This window comes from Sorghum bicolor, chromosome 1 (genome assembly GCF_000003195.3).
Source record: "Sorghum bicolor cultivar BTx623 chromosome 1, Sorghum_bicolor_NCBIv3, whole genome shotgun sequence".
In the NCBI taxonomy this organism is placed as follows: domain Eukaryota; kingdom Viridiplantae; phylum Streptophyta; class Magnoliopsida; order Poales; family Poaceae; genus Sorghum; species Sorghum bicolor.
Window position 1 is genome coordinate 22,732,922 of NC_012870.2, and position 15,608 is coordinate 22,748,529.

A 15,608-nucleotide genomic window follows, 5' to 3' on the forward strand; every position below is an offset into this window, starting at 1 on the left:
GTGAGAGGCAGAACTGACAACAGAACCTCAAATGAAAAGAACAGAGGCCGTTCAAAGTCGAAGCAGCCTGGTAATAAAATGTTTTGTGTTTATTGCAAGCTGAAAAATCATAATGTTGATCGGTGCAGAAAAGTCCAGGCTAAGGAGAGAAAAAACAAAAAGGATGGTAAGGTCTCTGTTGCTTCTGCTGCTGCTTCTGATGATGATTCTGGTGATTGTCTGGTAGTATTTGCTGGTTGTGTTGCTGGTCATGATGAATGGATTCTTGATTCCGCATGTTCGTTTCATATTTGCACTAAAAGAAATTGGTTTAGTTCTTACAAGCCTGTGCAGAAAGGGGATGTTGTGTGGATGGGAGATGATAACCCATGTGATGTCGTGGGGATTAGATCAGTTTAAATCAAGACTGATGATGGCATGACACGCACGCTGAAAAACATCAGGTATATACCAGGGATGTCCAGAAATCTTATTTCATTGAGCACACTTGATGCAGAAGGTTACAAATATTCCGGTTCAGATGGCGTTCTAAAGGTATCAAAAGGTTCTCTTGTTTGCTTGAAAGGTGATCTTAATCCTGCAAAGTTATATGTCCTTACAGGGTGTACTTTACCTAGTTCTGATTCCGCTGTTGCTGCTGTTACTAATGATGAACCTAGTAAATCTAACCTTTGGCACATGCGTTTGAGACATATGAGTCACCATGGTATGGCAGAATTGATGAAGAGAAACCTGCTGAATGGCTGCACTTCGAGTAAGATCAAGTTTTGTGAGCATTGCATCTTCGGCAAGCATAAAAGGGTATAGTTCAACACCTCTGTTCACACCACCAAAGGTACTCTTGATTATGTTCATACTGATTTATGGGGTCCTTCTAAGAAGCCCTCACTTGGTGGTGCTCGTTATATGCTTACAATAATTGATGATTACTCTAGAAGGGTTTGGCCTTATTTTCTGAAACATAAAGATGATACTTTTGCTGCTTTTAAGAACTGGAAAGTTATGATAGAAAGGCAAACTAAAAGAAAGGTTAAGTTGCTTCGTACTGATAATGGTGGAGAATTTTGTTCGCATGCTTTCAATGATTATTGTAGAAAGGAAGGCATTGTTAGGCATCACACCATACCCCATACTCCACAACAGAATGGTGTGGCTGAACGGATGAACAGGACCATTATCTCCAAGGACCGTTGCATGCTGTCTCATGCAAGGATGAGCAAGCGTTTTTGGGCAGAAGCTGCTAATACTGCCTGTTATTTGATAAACAGGTCACCTTCTATTCCACTGAATAAGAAAACTCCTATTGAGGTATGGTCTGGTACGCCTGCTGATTATTCACAGTTAAAAGTATTTGGATGCACTACTTATGCTCATGTTGATAATGGAAAATTGGAGCCTAGAGTTGTTAAGTGTCTTTTCCTTGGTTATGGTTCGGGAGTGAAAGGCTATAAATTGTGGAATCCTGAAACTGGGAAGACTTTTATGAGCAGGAGTATTGTATTCAATGAATCTGTGATGTTTACTAACAGTTTGCCCTCAGAACATGTTCCAGAAAAAGAGCTACAGCGTATGCGCATGCTGGTGGAGCATGTTGATGATGATACAGGTGTTCAGGTGGAGCCTGTTGATGCGCAGGATGACCATAACAGTGATGTTGCTGATGATGATGCTCATGATGATGTTCAGCAAACTCCTCCTATTTTGCAGCAAGCGGAGGATTTACCTATTGCTCAACGCAAGTCAAAAAGGACAATTAACCCTCCCAAACGTCTTATTGAAGAATGTAATTTGTCTTACTATGCTTTGAGTTGTGCTGAACAGGTGGAGAATGTTCATGAGCCAGCAACCTATAAAGAAGCTGTTCGTTGTGGTGATAGTGAGAATTGGATTTCTGCTATGCATGAGGAGATGTAGTCTCTTGAGAAGAACAGTACATGGGAGGTTGTTCCTTTGCCTAAGGAAAAGAAGACCATCAGCTGCAAGTGGATCTTCAAGAGAAAGGAAGGCTTATCTTCAAGCGATCCTCCAAAGTATAAGGCAAGGTTAGTTGCTAAAGGTTACAGTCAAATTCCGGGTGTTGACTATAATGATGTGTTCTCTCCAGTGGTAAAACACAGTTCAATTCATACTTTCTTGAGTATTGTTGCTTCACATGATCTTGAGCTTGAGCAGTTAGATGTGAAGACTGCGTTTTTGCATGGAGAGCTTGAGGAGGACATTTACATGGACCAACCGAAAGGGTTCATAGTGCCTGGCAAGGAAAAATATGTGTGCAAGTTGAAGCGCTCCTTGTATGGTTTGAAACAGTCCCCTCGTCAGTGGAACAAGAGGTTTGATTCATTTATGCTGTCACATGGTTTCAAAAGATCTAAATATGATAGTTGTGTTTATATCAAGCATGTTAATGGATCACCTATATATCTACTGCTATATGTTGATGATATGCTGATTGCTGCCAAGAGTAAGATTGAAATCACTAAGTTAAAGAAGATGTTGAGTAGTGAGTTTGATATGAAAGATCTTGGTAGTGCTAAGAAAATTCTTGGTATGGAAATTAGTAGAGACAGAAAATCTGGTTTGCTATTTCTTAGTCAACATAATTATATCAAGAAAGTTCTTCAGCGTTTCGACATGCAAAATGCTAAGGCTGTCAGTACCCCTATTGCACCTCACTTTAAGTTGTCAGCTGCTCAGTGTCCTACTTCAGATGCAGAGATTGAGTACATGTCAAAGGTTCCTTATTCTAGTGCTGTTGGGTCTTTGATGTATGCCATGGTTTGCTCTCGTCCAGATTTGTCATATGCTATGAGTCTTGTTAGTAGATATATGTCTAATCCTGGCAAAGAACATTGGAGGGCAGTTCAGTGGATTTTCAGGTACCTCAAAGGCACAACATATTCATGTTTGAAGTTTGGAAGAATAGATATGGGACTTATTGGATATGTGGATTCTGATTATGCTGCTGATTTGGACAGGCGAAGATCACTTACTGGTTATGTGTTTACTGTTGGCAGTTGTGCTGTGAGTTGGATGGCTACTTTACTGTCTATTGTTGCTTTGTCTACTACTGAGGCAGAATATATGGCTATTTGTGAAGCGTGCAAAGAGTTGATTTGGTTAAAAGGTTTGTACGCTGAGCTCAGTGGAGTTGAATCTTGCATAAGTTTGCATTGTGATAGTCAAAGTGCAATTTACCTCACTAAAGATCAGATGTTCCATGAGAGAACTAAGCACATAGATATCAAGTATCATTTTGTGCGTGATGTGATTGAGGAAGGTAAGCTGAAGGATGATGGGTTGATTTATGATACAAGAAGAATTTGTCTCAAGGTGGAGTTTGTTGGAGTTGTTCCAAATTCACTTCAGGATAATGGCCGCGCCCTCGTGCACACACAGGGGGGGTGCGGGGGGGCGGAGCCCCCCCCCCGCGGTACGGTATATACCCTTGCTAGGGTTTCGTGGAGACTTGATTCTCTTGTAAGCCGCCGCAGGCATGTAACCCAAACTCTTGAGATAGTGAGATCGTTGCTGGCTGGTGCCTGTGGTTTTTCCCCTTCGCATTAGAGGGGTTTTCCACGTAAATCGTGTGTCTCTGCGTTGATTGATTTCATACTCCATACGTGTGGGGGTATAAACCCCTATACCCTCATGGGCCTATATGGGCCGCACCATCAGAGGTGGCTCGGCCCACAGGATGAAGACGTGCGGCGCACGACTGGTCGGCGTGCACCGCAAGGCTACACGATATTGTACCAAATAGGATACTTTGCTTGTAACTCTGTCCCTTCACGATATATAAGGAGGGGCAGGGGTCCCCTAGAGGACAGGATATATACATCATATTCTCTCAACACAAATCAATACAATCAGACGCAGAACGTAGGTATTACGCCAACTCGGCGGCCGAACCTGGATAAAAAGCTTGTCCGTGTCTTGCGTCACCATCGAGTTCGTAGTTTGCGCACCGTCTACCGATAAACTACTACCGTGGGTATACCCCAAGGTAGACTGCCGACCAGCTTTCGTCGACAGTGGCGCGCCAGGTAGGGGGTGTGCGTACAGCTTCCCAGACGAACAAGATGGGAAATTTATTCATCAACATCAACCACGGTGACTCGCTTCCGTCGGCAAGCATCTTTGGGCAGCACGTTACAGCGTGAAGATCTCGATTGACGTGTCATTGGGCCCTGGCGGCGGCGTACCAAGGAGCAACTCGACCATTGCTGACCGGATCCGACACGATCCAATCTGGTTCATGATCGACGACATCCAACCAAACTAAGGAAGGGCAACGTACATCTTGAGCCATGCAAGATAATCACCAGTATTGGTGACATGGATAAAGCTTGCATGGGCCATCATACCATGCATGCATCAAACCGGAGGTTCTCATCAAAATCAAGGGGTTATGCAAAGCTAACGGCGCTGGACCATGGCAAACCTCGAATCGATGCAGCATCAAGGTCTCCAATGTTTAATCACTTCCGTGTTGTCGACTCAGCTTGTTATCATCTGATCCTGTAATGCGATGAAGCCACAAGATCCAATCTATGCAAAACTAAGCAGCATCAAGCACGCACAACGATGAGGTGCACCGCACGTGTGAGATTGGGCCTGTTTAGAGGCGAGTTTGACTCCAACCTTGAGCTGATGCAGACTCCGACACCAAATATATCACAAGAGGTAGACTCTGAGTTTGATTCCAACCTTGAGCTGGTGCAAGTCAGCGATCTATAACATAAGCACATACGCCAAACAAGCGGCCGGCGACAGGATTCCGTTACGACGAGCGGCAGACTGTGGTCACGATCACGAAGATGGCAAGCGCAAATATGATCGTCAGCCTGTTGACAATAGCAATCGTCTACGACTTTAATACATATTCATCCAAGCTGTCAACAAGCTGCTCGGCCTACTTAATCAGACTATTGCCACGTCGCAATTATGATCGTCGCGAAGAACGGCGCTACGACAACCGTGACTACTGTCATGATAACAAGTCAAAAAGCCCGAGGGCCAGACAATTTTGCCGCCACCGACCAGACTTTCGTCCAAAGATAAGTGCACTTCTAATATTTTATTTATTTTTGGCATAATATTTTTAATATTATTATTCTTCAAAACAACTTTTTTAGCCGACTAGTTTTTTCTCCTACACGAGCTTTCCAGAGCCGGTACTCTCTCCGACTCCTCCCTACACGTGCACGAGATCCGCCCTCTGCGTTCCGGGTGGTCGGCAGTAGCTCTCTGACGTGGCTGACAATCCTACGTGTGCCTAGGTTCCGCACCTCATGCTGATTGTTGGCTAGACCAGAGCTGGTACAAGCTCTAGGATGAATTAACTACTCGTGCTAATTTTATAACAAAAAATTTAAAACTTATCTTAGTACTGATTTTTTATCTAAAGGTTATTTATACATCATGTACTACCAATTCTTTATATTTATTTTTCAGGAGTTTGGCCCAGTCGACAAGCTACGCTTGGAGACTCGTCGACTATTCCCTACGCTGTGCCCGGGGACTACTCCGACCACCGAGCACGTTTACGTTCCCAACCACGCTCAGAGACTTGTCGGCTACTCTCTATGCTGTGCTCGAAGACTGTGCCGACCACCGAGCACGTTTACGTTCCCAACCACGCTCGGGGACTTGTCCACCGGTCCCTACGCCGTGCTCGGGGACTGTGCCGACCACCGAGCACTATACGCTCGGGGACTGTTCGACCAGCTTACCAATTTGAGAATTCGGAGACTGTACCGACCACCGAGCACTATACGCTCAGGGACTGGTCGACCAGCCCACCAATTTGAGAATTCGGGGACTGTACCGACCACCGAGCGTTATATGCTCGGGGACTGGTCGATTAGTCTATTCAATTGCAGACGGACTGGTAAATTCAACTTTTTAGACCTTGCTACAAGGCTCATACTTCGCCTTCCAGCAAGCTCGGGGACTACATCGGTACGATGCATCTGGTGATGCATCTCTGTTTTAGAATTTCTTTGAGAACTTTTCTTTTGACCCTGGCACCACGTGCCTACGTCACCTACTACCAGGCTCGGGGACTAAGTGGGCACACTTCACTTGCGGTGAATATGCTTGCTTTTTGAAAGACTATACTTTTCAGAAAAGTAAAGTGGGCACACTTCACCAGGAAAGAAATCTTTTTTGATTAAGAGCACCATGCATTGTTCGAACAACCTGCTTCTTCGATGTCAATGTTGATCAACTGTCTTTTGAGTTGGTCAAAATACCGTTGCAATTGTTTGGGCGACTTTCCTGCTTATTGAAGACGTCAAGCCTCACTGATCGAAGAAGCTCAAGACGGCGTGTTACATCACAATACATGGTGCTCGGGGACTAGCTGTGGGGGTATAAACCCCTATAGCCTCATGGGCCTATATGGGCCGCACCATCAGAGGTGGCTCGGCCCACAGGATGAAGACGTGCGGCGCACGACTAGTCGGCGTGCACCGCAAGGCTACAAGATATTGTACCAAATAGGATACTTTGCTTGTAACTCTGTCCCTTCACGATATATAAGGAGGGGCAGGGGTCCCCTAGAGGACAAGATATATACATCATATTCTCTCAACACAAATCAATACAATCAGACGCAGGACGTAGGTATTACGCCAACTCAGCGGCCGAACCTGGATAAAAAGCTTGTCCGTGTCTTGCGTCACCATCGAGTTCGTAGTTTGCACACCGTCTACCGATAAACTACTACCGTGGGTATACCCCAAGGTAGACTGCCGACCAGCTTTCGTCGACAATACGTCGTTCTTAACATGGTGTTGGTGACTTGCCTGTCACCTGTAGTCCACATTGAGGTGAATTCAAGGTTTACCCCTCTACCAATACTCAACCGTGCAGAGTTGTCTCACCACTTGAGAGCTTGGTCTTAGGCTGGCTAGAACATAAGGACTATTCACACCCTGATTCCACAAGAGATGTTATTTGGCTTCCCGACAGGGATGAACTCAATAGCCCCACCTCCTCTGGAGCACTACATGCACAATTTTCTCTTGTGTACTTGACAGAGTCTCGCAAGCTCCAAGTCGTCTAGATGGTAGCAACCACTAAGAATAAGAACAAATGACATATGCAATATGACCTCCTAGTGACACTCAATGAAATCATTCAATGTAATGCATTAGCATCTTGATCTCTCACTCGAAAGATGAAATTTAAATTGAGAATATGAGTGGAAAGACCTAGCTAGAGAGTGCTCAAGTATGTGTTCAAGGTGTGCCAAAGGTCCAAGAGAACTTATATGCCTGGGCAAGGCATGTATATGTAGCCCTACTACTCAATTAGCCATTAGGCTCTTACTGGGCAAAAAAAATGCATGCATTGGATAGCTCCAGTGAGCATCGAAGTCCACAACCAGAGAATTCCACAAACCATGCATAACTAATACTATGCATTGTTGTTAAAATTCTGTTGATCTCTGCCATGTGGCACTAGGGAGTTTAGGTGTGTGTTAAGCTCAATTAGGCACAGAAACACATGCTTGGTTGTAACACTCTAGTGCAAAACTCTAATGCTTCACTAGAGACTTCTCGTGCACACTGATAGCTTAGGGTTTGCTAGGTCAAATGTCTTGTGACCACCGGTGTCATACGTTTTTGCCTCGACAATGTAGATCAATGTTTGTGAGTAGTGGATTAAAGGGTTAGAGATGTATATAGGTCCAGGTAAAGTGTACCCTATGTCTAGTGGGGACCAATCTCTTATTTCATATGCTCGATAGTTTATAGGGGTGTTGATAAGCTTGTCTAGAATGCTAGTTACACGAGAATGAATTTAGTGATCGGGAGCCCCCCTGTATACCACGATGGGTAGTGCTTGGCGACAGGACTTTTTGTTTTTTAATCTATTTCTAGAGGTGAGGACTTGACTATCGCCAAAAAAATACTAAATTACAGTAAGAGAAAATGGGAGATGATGTACTCCCTGCCTACTGTCACACCCGGTTTCAAAGAACAAAACCAGGCTAGCCATATGTGTGCCCAGGAAGTCCACACATACAACAACAGAAGCAATAATATCAAAAACAATGTTATATAGTGGAAACATACTTATAAATAACACTTACATCAGAGAATCGTAACGCAATAACTAATCTTCAAGCTCAATCTTCACAGGGACGGTTGACTGGGGGTAACATATGCCTAGCACTTCTTGTATCCTGAGAACATCCTTCATGACTCCATCCTTCTAATCAACTCTTTCTAGTGGACTGGAGTGGTGGAAAATAGCAAGAGTGAGCACATATCGTACTCAACAAGTATAACCAAGGGTTTATGAGGCTCAAATAGCTGACACTGGTTTGACTGCATTTAGCTTTTAATAGTGGATAGCATATTTAATCATTGGATAGCAAATATCAAGGTAGCATAAATAATCCCATAACCACATGATCAATGTATACAAGAATTAAGAATAACACATATAAACAACATAATAAACCATCATTTATCATCAATAATCATGTTCATCTGTGTCCATCTATTCCGTCAGTTTTCCGGGCCGCCCGTATCCGTGGGCACGGCTAGTATACCAGATTTAACACTCTGCAGAGGTTGTACATCTTTACCCATGAGTCATGATTTACCCTTTCGCCCGAGGTAGCTAGTCTCTTAACCCCCTTTCTAGGGAGGTCGGCAGGGATCACTATGAAGCCTTTCAAAAGTTCGTCTAACATGTTAGGGCCGCAAGGTTTCCTTCGCGAGCAGATATAGATAACCCCCTTTCGAATGGCACAATGACGCGCAACCTATACACATAGGGACAGGGGCTCGCACTATACCCGTGTCGGTTCAGCCCCTCTAGCGCCCTTTCGGGTAACCTCTAACAAGCTAGAAAAGGTCTTCATACTGAGCTAAAGCCAGAGCCATATAGCCCTCATGGTTGTACGAGTTGTCCCATCTTTTGCCAAGGGATAAGTCCTTATGGAGGGTCAAGATCAATCCAGCAAAAGCTAGAGTTCTTTCCACCCTTTATATTCAAGTTGCTAGAAAGCTTATTTTATTGTTTATTGTACATTCAAATATTCATGTTACAAGATCATGGATTAATAATCAAGCACTAGCAAGAACTACCCAAATGCATATCCAAATAGGTAACAGGGAATTCAGGATAACAATCATCTATGATTTTGCTAAGGTCATCAAGGTGGACACATGCATATGAAATATGTATTAAAAGTGTGTAGGTAACAAGGATAATCCCAAGTTATACTTGCCTTAAACACTTGCTTAGTTCTCACACCATTAGCTTTCGAACATCATCTTCTGATCTTCAGCGCCCACAGACAGTTCTAATCTACTCGTAGCAAGCACTACACATAGGCAAACATACAAGCAACAAATAAAACAACTAAAAATAATACACCATACAAGATAAAAGAGCATACTAATAGAGAATCGACGCTACAAGATTGTAAGAAGCACCAGAATCGAGCCTAACGTTAAAAGAAATGATTAACGGTAGTTTTATATTATAAAAGAGAAGTTTACATATTTGATTTATTGAAGAGTGATGGAGTTATAAAGGACGTTCTCAGAAAACTGTCAGAAGTGCTTGGCATACGCAACCCCCAGTCAACCGTCCCTGTGAAGATTGAGCCTGAAGATTAGTTTCCGTTCCGCGATACTCTGATGTAAGTGTTAATTATAAGTAAGTTTCTATTATATAGCATTGTGTCTAATATCTTTCATTCTGTTGTTATATGTGTGGACTTCCTAGGCACACATATAGCTAGCCTGGTTTTGTTCCTTAAAACCGGGTGTGACACCTACCTCTAGAAGAAATGTGCTTTTTGGTTGTTTGCGAAAAAATTCAATTGTAGTGACTATTGGTCCTTGCATCATCCATATTCTTCACTTATGCCCATGTCATGAAACTCAACCTCTGTTATGCTTGGTAATCTGCTAGCTCCTTATTTGAACCTTGGTATGGGTCTTTTGAGTATGAAGGGTTGCCAAGTTATTTTGCTTATTGGCGACTTTCTATTAATTTCAAGAGCCAAAATATTCTATTTTGGCTTTGCATAATTTTGTGCAGGGATTCATGTGGCTGATACTTTACTATTTCCCATTGCGAAAAAATATAGCTGATGAATACTTCAACCATCATGCTATCAAAATAGCCCCCATGAAGAACTTTGATGGCTTCCAAAGCCCAAGGTGTGATAATGCATATTGAACAAACTCACCTTATAGAGGTGATATTATGATGAATTGTTATGCAAATATGTTCAACAAATTTAGTGTTAATTTTACTTCTTGTATGGAAAATGGACCCTATGGGCATAATGTTTAAATTTTGGTGTTTCATGGTCAACATGACCAATTGGACTAACGATGTTTGCTAGGTACTCCCTCCATACTAAAAAATAAAGTCGTTAAATTGGACATCAATACGGTCTCCAAAGCATAACTTTGACTTCTTATTTTATAAAAATATTTATCAAAAAGTGATACATGTATATATTTATGCAAGTATTTTTCAATACAAATCTATTCATGTTGATATTTCCAAACTCAATAACTTAAAAGTTATTCATGACTTATATTCCCAATGTTTGATCAATATCTTGTCCAAAACGACTTTATTTTTTAGTATTGAGGCAGTATAGGTTAAGTGGATGCAAGGTTGTTTTGGAATTAGGCAAAGTGATGATTCAGATGATTGAAATCTCAGGCAAGACATTATAAGTTATGCTGAATACCTACAATACATGCTAGAAATCTAAGACACCAAGAAGTAGAAGCCCAAAAGCGAAGACACAACAAAAATTGAAGCTACTGAAGCCAAGAGTCCAATATGAATTGGACTTGTCTCATGATTTGGATCTTCTCAAAATGATATGTATCAGTTCAATATTGTAAAGCTTTTCATTATTAGCTTTCCTAAGAGTCCAAGATCATCAAAATTGGAGTTCAGAGCTAAAAGTTATGCCCAATATATAAAAGTGTGTCAGGTTCAAAAGAAGGTAAGTTATAGTCCAATGCTTATAATATGATGGTCAAAATGGAACATTATAGTCTAATTCTTATAATCTGATGGTCACAAGAACAAACTGATGCTCATGGAAAAGTGTGAAATGGCTAGTTTCCAATGGCTTGTCGACATGGCACCATAGTGTAATACCCGATTTTAAGGACAAAATCAAATACGCACCATATGTGAGTTTTAGGAGTCAAATCCCACGTATAGCTACAAATAAAGGGTAATATCAAAAGACAATGCATAAATATATAACGTACTTAATATAAAAGATATAACCTTTGATAGCAAACAGCGGATAGACAACTCCAACCTTCGGGTATTAACTTCACTCTACAGGATCCAACAGACTGGTTGATCACAAGCCTAACACTCCTCCTGAAGTATGGGGGAAATAGCAAGAGTGAGTCCATGTCGAACTCCACAAGTATAGCAACTAGATTGTATAGATCCCACAATCTCATGATCAATGTGACATAAATAATGTAGAGCATTAAACAATAAATAATGAGAATTTTAACACAATAAGAATCATCATCGTTGGTGTAAGAATCCCCAAGGCCGCTCTTGACCGTGAACACGGCTAGTAAACCAGTTTTAACAGTCTGCAGAGGTTGTACATCTTTACCCATGAGTCATGATTTACCCTTTCGTCCGAGGCCCGTCGACCTCTTAACCCACTACCAAGGAAGGTCGGCAGGGATCACTATGAAGCCTTTCAAAAGTTCGTCTAACATGTTAGGGCCGCAAGGTTTCCTTTGCGCACAGATATAGAGCCCCCCTTCCGATGGCACAATGACTCGCAGCCTATACACATACAAACAGAGGCCACACTATACCCAAAACGGTTCAGCCCCTCCGCCCTTTCGGGTAACCTCTAACAAGCTAGAAAAGGTCTTCATACTAAGCTAAAGCCAGAGCCATTATAGCCCTCATGGTTGCACTGTTGTCCCGGTTATCACTTACAGATAAATCATCAAGTGGCTAAAAACTTATTTTTATCATTTATTACTTAACATTAATCTAGTCACACGATCATGGTCACAGAATTAAAACCCAAATGCTATACTTGCCTTGATCCAAATGCCCTTGCTTATCCTTTTGGTTCTGCTGGTCTTTACTTATTGCCAAAGCTCTTATCTTGATTACCAAAAACTGCTTTCCGACTAAACTCGATCATCGATCACACAAACAATCGAAGAAAACATACACGAAGCAAACAAGGCTACAATTAGAACAGTACACCAATCATATAAAAATAGTATGAAAAGTTCATAAAAAGATTCTATGCATCGCTACGATTTCATAGACGTAAAGATCACGAAAATCAAAGTTAAAACGTAGAAGTTATGAATTTTCTAAGTTTTCCTATAGAAGAATAATTAATTAATTAAGGTCACGAAATTAAAAAGGTTTCAAACTGAGTAAACAATTTTACTAAAATGTAAAGCTCATTAATACGAACCTAACGCAATTTGAATGGGTCAAAACGGAGTTAAAACCGAGAAGATATGACCTAAACAAGCTAATGTATTTCTATTGTATTTTTGGATTTATTTTTGTAAAGGAAAATGGCCAGAAAACATCTGCATGACCACATGTGATGTCATCAAAGCTAGCTAATAAGCAGCCACGTACAAATTAAGATCAGTGGACGTGAGTAGAAAAAAAACACATCCAACACTTGGATAATATATATCTAAAAAAAATACCAAACTTGTGTGGAGCAGGAATAGGTGGACTAAAAATTAATTGAATAACGATCTGCTCTAGTCATAGATTGTAAGGATGGAAACCCAGCGGTAGACTGTATGATCTGTAGATAGGTAGTAACTCATATATCAATGGTGGAGAGATACTGCAGATTTGCACGTAAGCATGTTGCTTGGTAATGGCCTCCTGCCACACACAGAGCAGAGAGATTGACGACGTGTGATAGCTGGTTTGCTCGGCTTGCAAAAGGCAGTGGAACAGGTTGGTTGACAGAGCCTTGTAGTCTCTAGACATAGCAAATAGACAGAGTACGCCATGAAACAAACAATAGCTAGAAACAGAAGATTGGATTGTATGACATACATAGAATCATGGCTGACGAGAAGGTTGGTGTACAAGTGCTCACCATCAAGGGCGGATTTTGGGCTAGGGCCAGTAGGGCCACGGCCCTAGTCGCAGCCCAAAAGAATTTGTAGAATATGAGTAGTTTTTCGGCCTAGCCCTAGGTATTGGGTTGAAATTGTTGGCCCAGCAGAGAGGAAGACAGACCGAGAGAGAAAGGAGGCAGCACAAGCGCCGCATCGTGCGCCTGCGCATCCTTTCCTGTTTGCGAGTCGCGACTCTCGGTCTCCCTCCGACTCTTCATATCTACTGCTGATGGCTCGCCGCCCGCCCGTTCCCATTCGCTGGTTCATGAGCAGTGGAGCACGGACACAGAGCCACGGAGACGGAGGCATGCTGCACGCTGGATCACCCCTGCCGGCCAGTAGTTACTAGTTGCATACTTGCACCTGATGATCGAAGATCAAGGGACTGCTGAAGACTGAAGTTCAGAAGTTGCATCTACCATTTGCCCGTCAGTAAAATTTCTGATTTCTAATTATAATATGTCTTTTCCCCATCGCTGAAGTTATAATTTTAATTTAATATTAAACTCTTTCAATTCCATATCTAGTAGGAATTGAATGAAAGAACTTTGAGAGTAGATACTTAGAATTTAAATACGAAATCAAGATATCATTTAAATTTATGCATCTATGAGCTTTGTTTTGTTGTTTATCGATATTAGTCTCGGTACAGGTGGTATTTTAGTTCGGTACGGGCGGTATATGTACTTTGATAGTTAGTGATGCAGCTCATGAATTGACTATGGCCCTAGGCATCAAAATGGACGAGCTCTGCCACTGCTCACCATGTTTCAGCTAGTAGGAACGGCAGCGACGTGCGGCCGGGCTCGACGTGGAGACGAAAATGTCAGCTTCGTGTGGTCTTGTTCCTAACGTGCTGGATGAGCATCAAGGTGCGATTGTGGCGTTAAAGATAGTATAGTAATTTACTACCTTGGGATTTCCAAATAAGGGACTACCCTTACGGTAGTTTTGGTGTAGTTTGTCTAAAGGGGCTGGTACATATATATATAGGAAGAAAAACACTTCATATCCACATCAATTAGCAATATGGTACTAATTGATGTTGCAACCTCTATCTTTACTAATAGGCCTAATTAATTATTAAAGCCCATTAGTAAATAACTACATAGTTTTTTGGGATTTATTATGGGCTTTGACGTTGGAAAAATAATAAGAGATTTATTATTTTCAGAATTAATTATTTTCATTGATAAAATAATTCTAGAAAAGTTTAGAATTAGTAGTTAAGCCACGAAAAATACTCCGAAAGCTCCGAAAATTCGAAAAAAATTCTCAGAGATATTATAGAACATGGGGAACCCGAATAAAGTTTTTGGAGCTCATGATAAGATTGTTTGGAGCATCTAAAAGTTAGATTATGCTTATAGAAAAGTGAGAACGGAAGATGGAAAATTCCTAAAAAGTTTGTAGAGACTCCTTGATGAAAGAGAAACTAAAAGAAGTGATTTGGATATTAAAGAAAATATTTTAGAAAGCTCCTAATAAAAACTTGAGCTGAGAAACAAAGAATTTGGTTATAGATAAATATATAGACATACCGGTCAAGGAAAATCGATCTACTAAACGCATTTTTTAAAAACTTTGCTCACTCAACACATAAAGGAGCAACAAGCAAACATTACATCAAATCTTATGCGCCAGCATGTATGCACAACAATATTGCTAAGGCTTATGATAAATTTTAATTTAATGAAAAATATTATTTTCCTTATATTTTCATGAGCACAAAATACAAAATTGAATAAATTTTCATCTATTTTTAAAAGAGCAAATTTTAGGGTGTTACACATAGAATTTTTTTTGATTGTAGGCATAGGAACAATCTGGTGCTCATAGAAAGTTGTGTAATGTCTAGTTTTGGATGTTGGGGCTATATATACCCCGTTGCTTGGCCATTTGAGGGGTACTATAGTTGAGGGAAGTGTGTGGACAATTGACGCTCATCTATTTCTCATTTAGCCACTAGAAGTGCTTAGGGAAATATTAGGTGATTAGTGTATGTGCTTGAAAAGTGCTTAGGCTAGTTAGACCACTACTAATGCACTTGCTCTAGGTTTAGGCCTAGTATTTAGTGAGGTTTGCATACCTCTTATCACTCGGCGCTTGTTTACACCATTGTGTGCATCGGAGGGGCTTATAATCTTGTGAGACCACAACAACCACATTTGTGTGGTGTGGTCAACCACATTAGGGTTTAGGGTTTATGGGGCTAGCTTGGGCAACCCTTGGTGCGATCAAGCGACCATTGGTAGGGTCAAGTAACCCCACCAGGTGGGCCCTGCTAGCCACCCAACCATGTTCACCTGCCTCCTTTGCTTATTTTTGATGAATTTTGGTCAAAATTTCATCTATTCAAATAATTTTCATGTACAAGTGGAATTAGGTCAATTGATAACATAATTCACTACTTATGATGTCGATTTATCTTCACTTAGTTGATAGTCAACA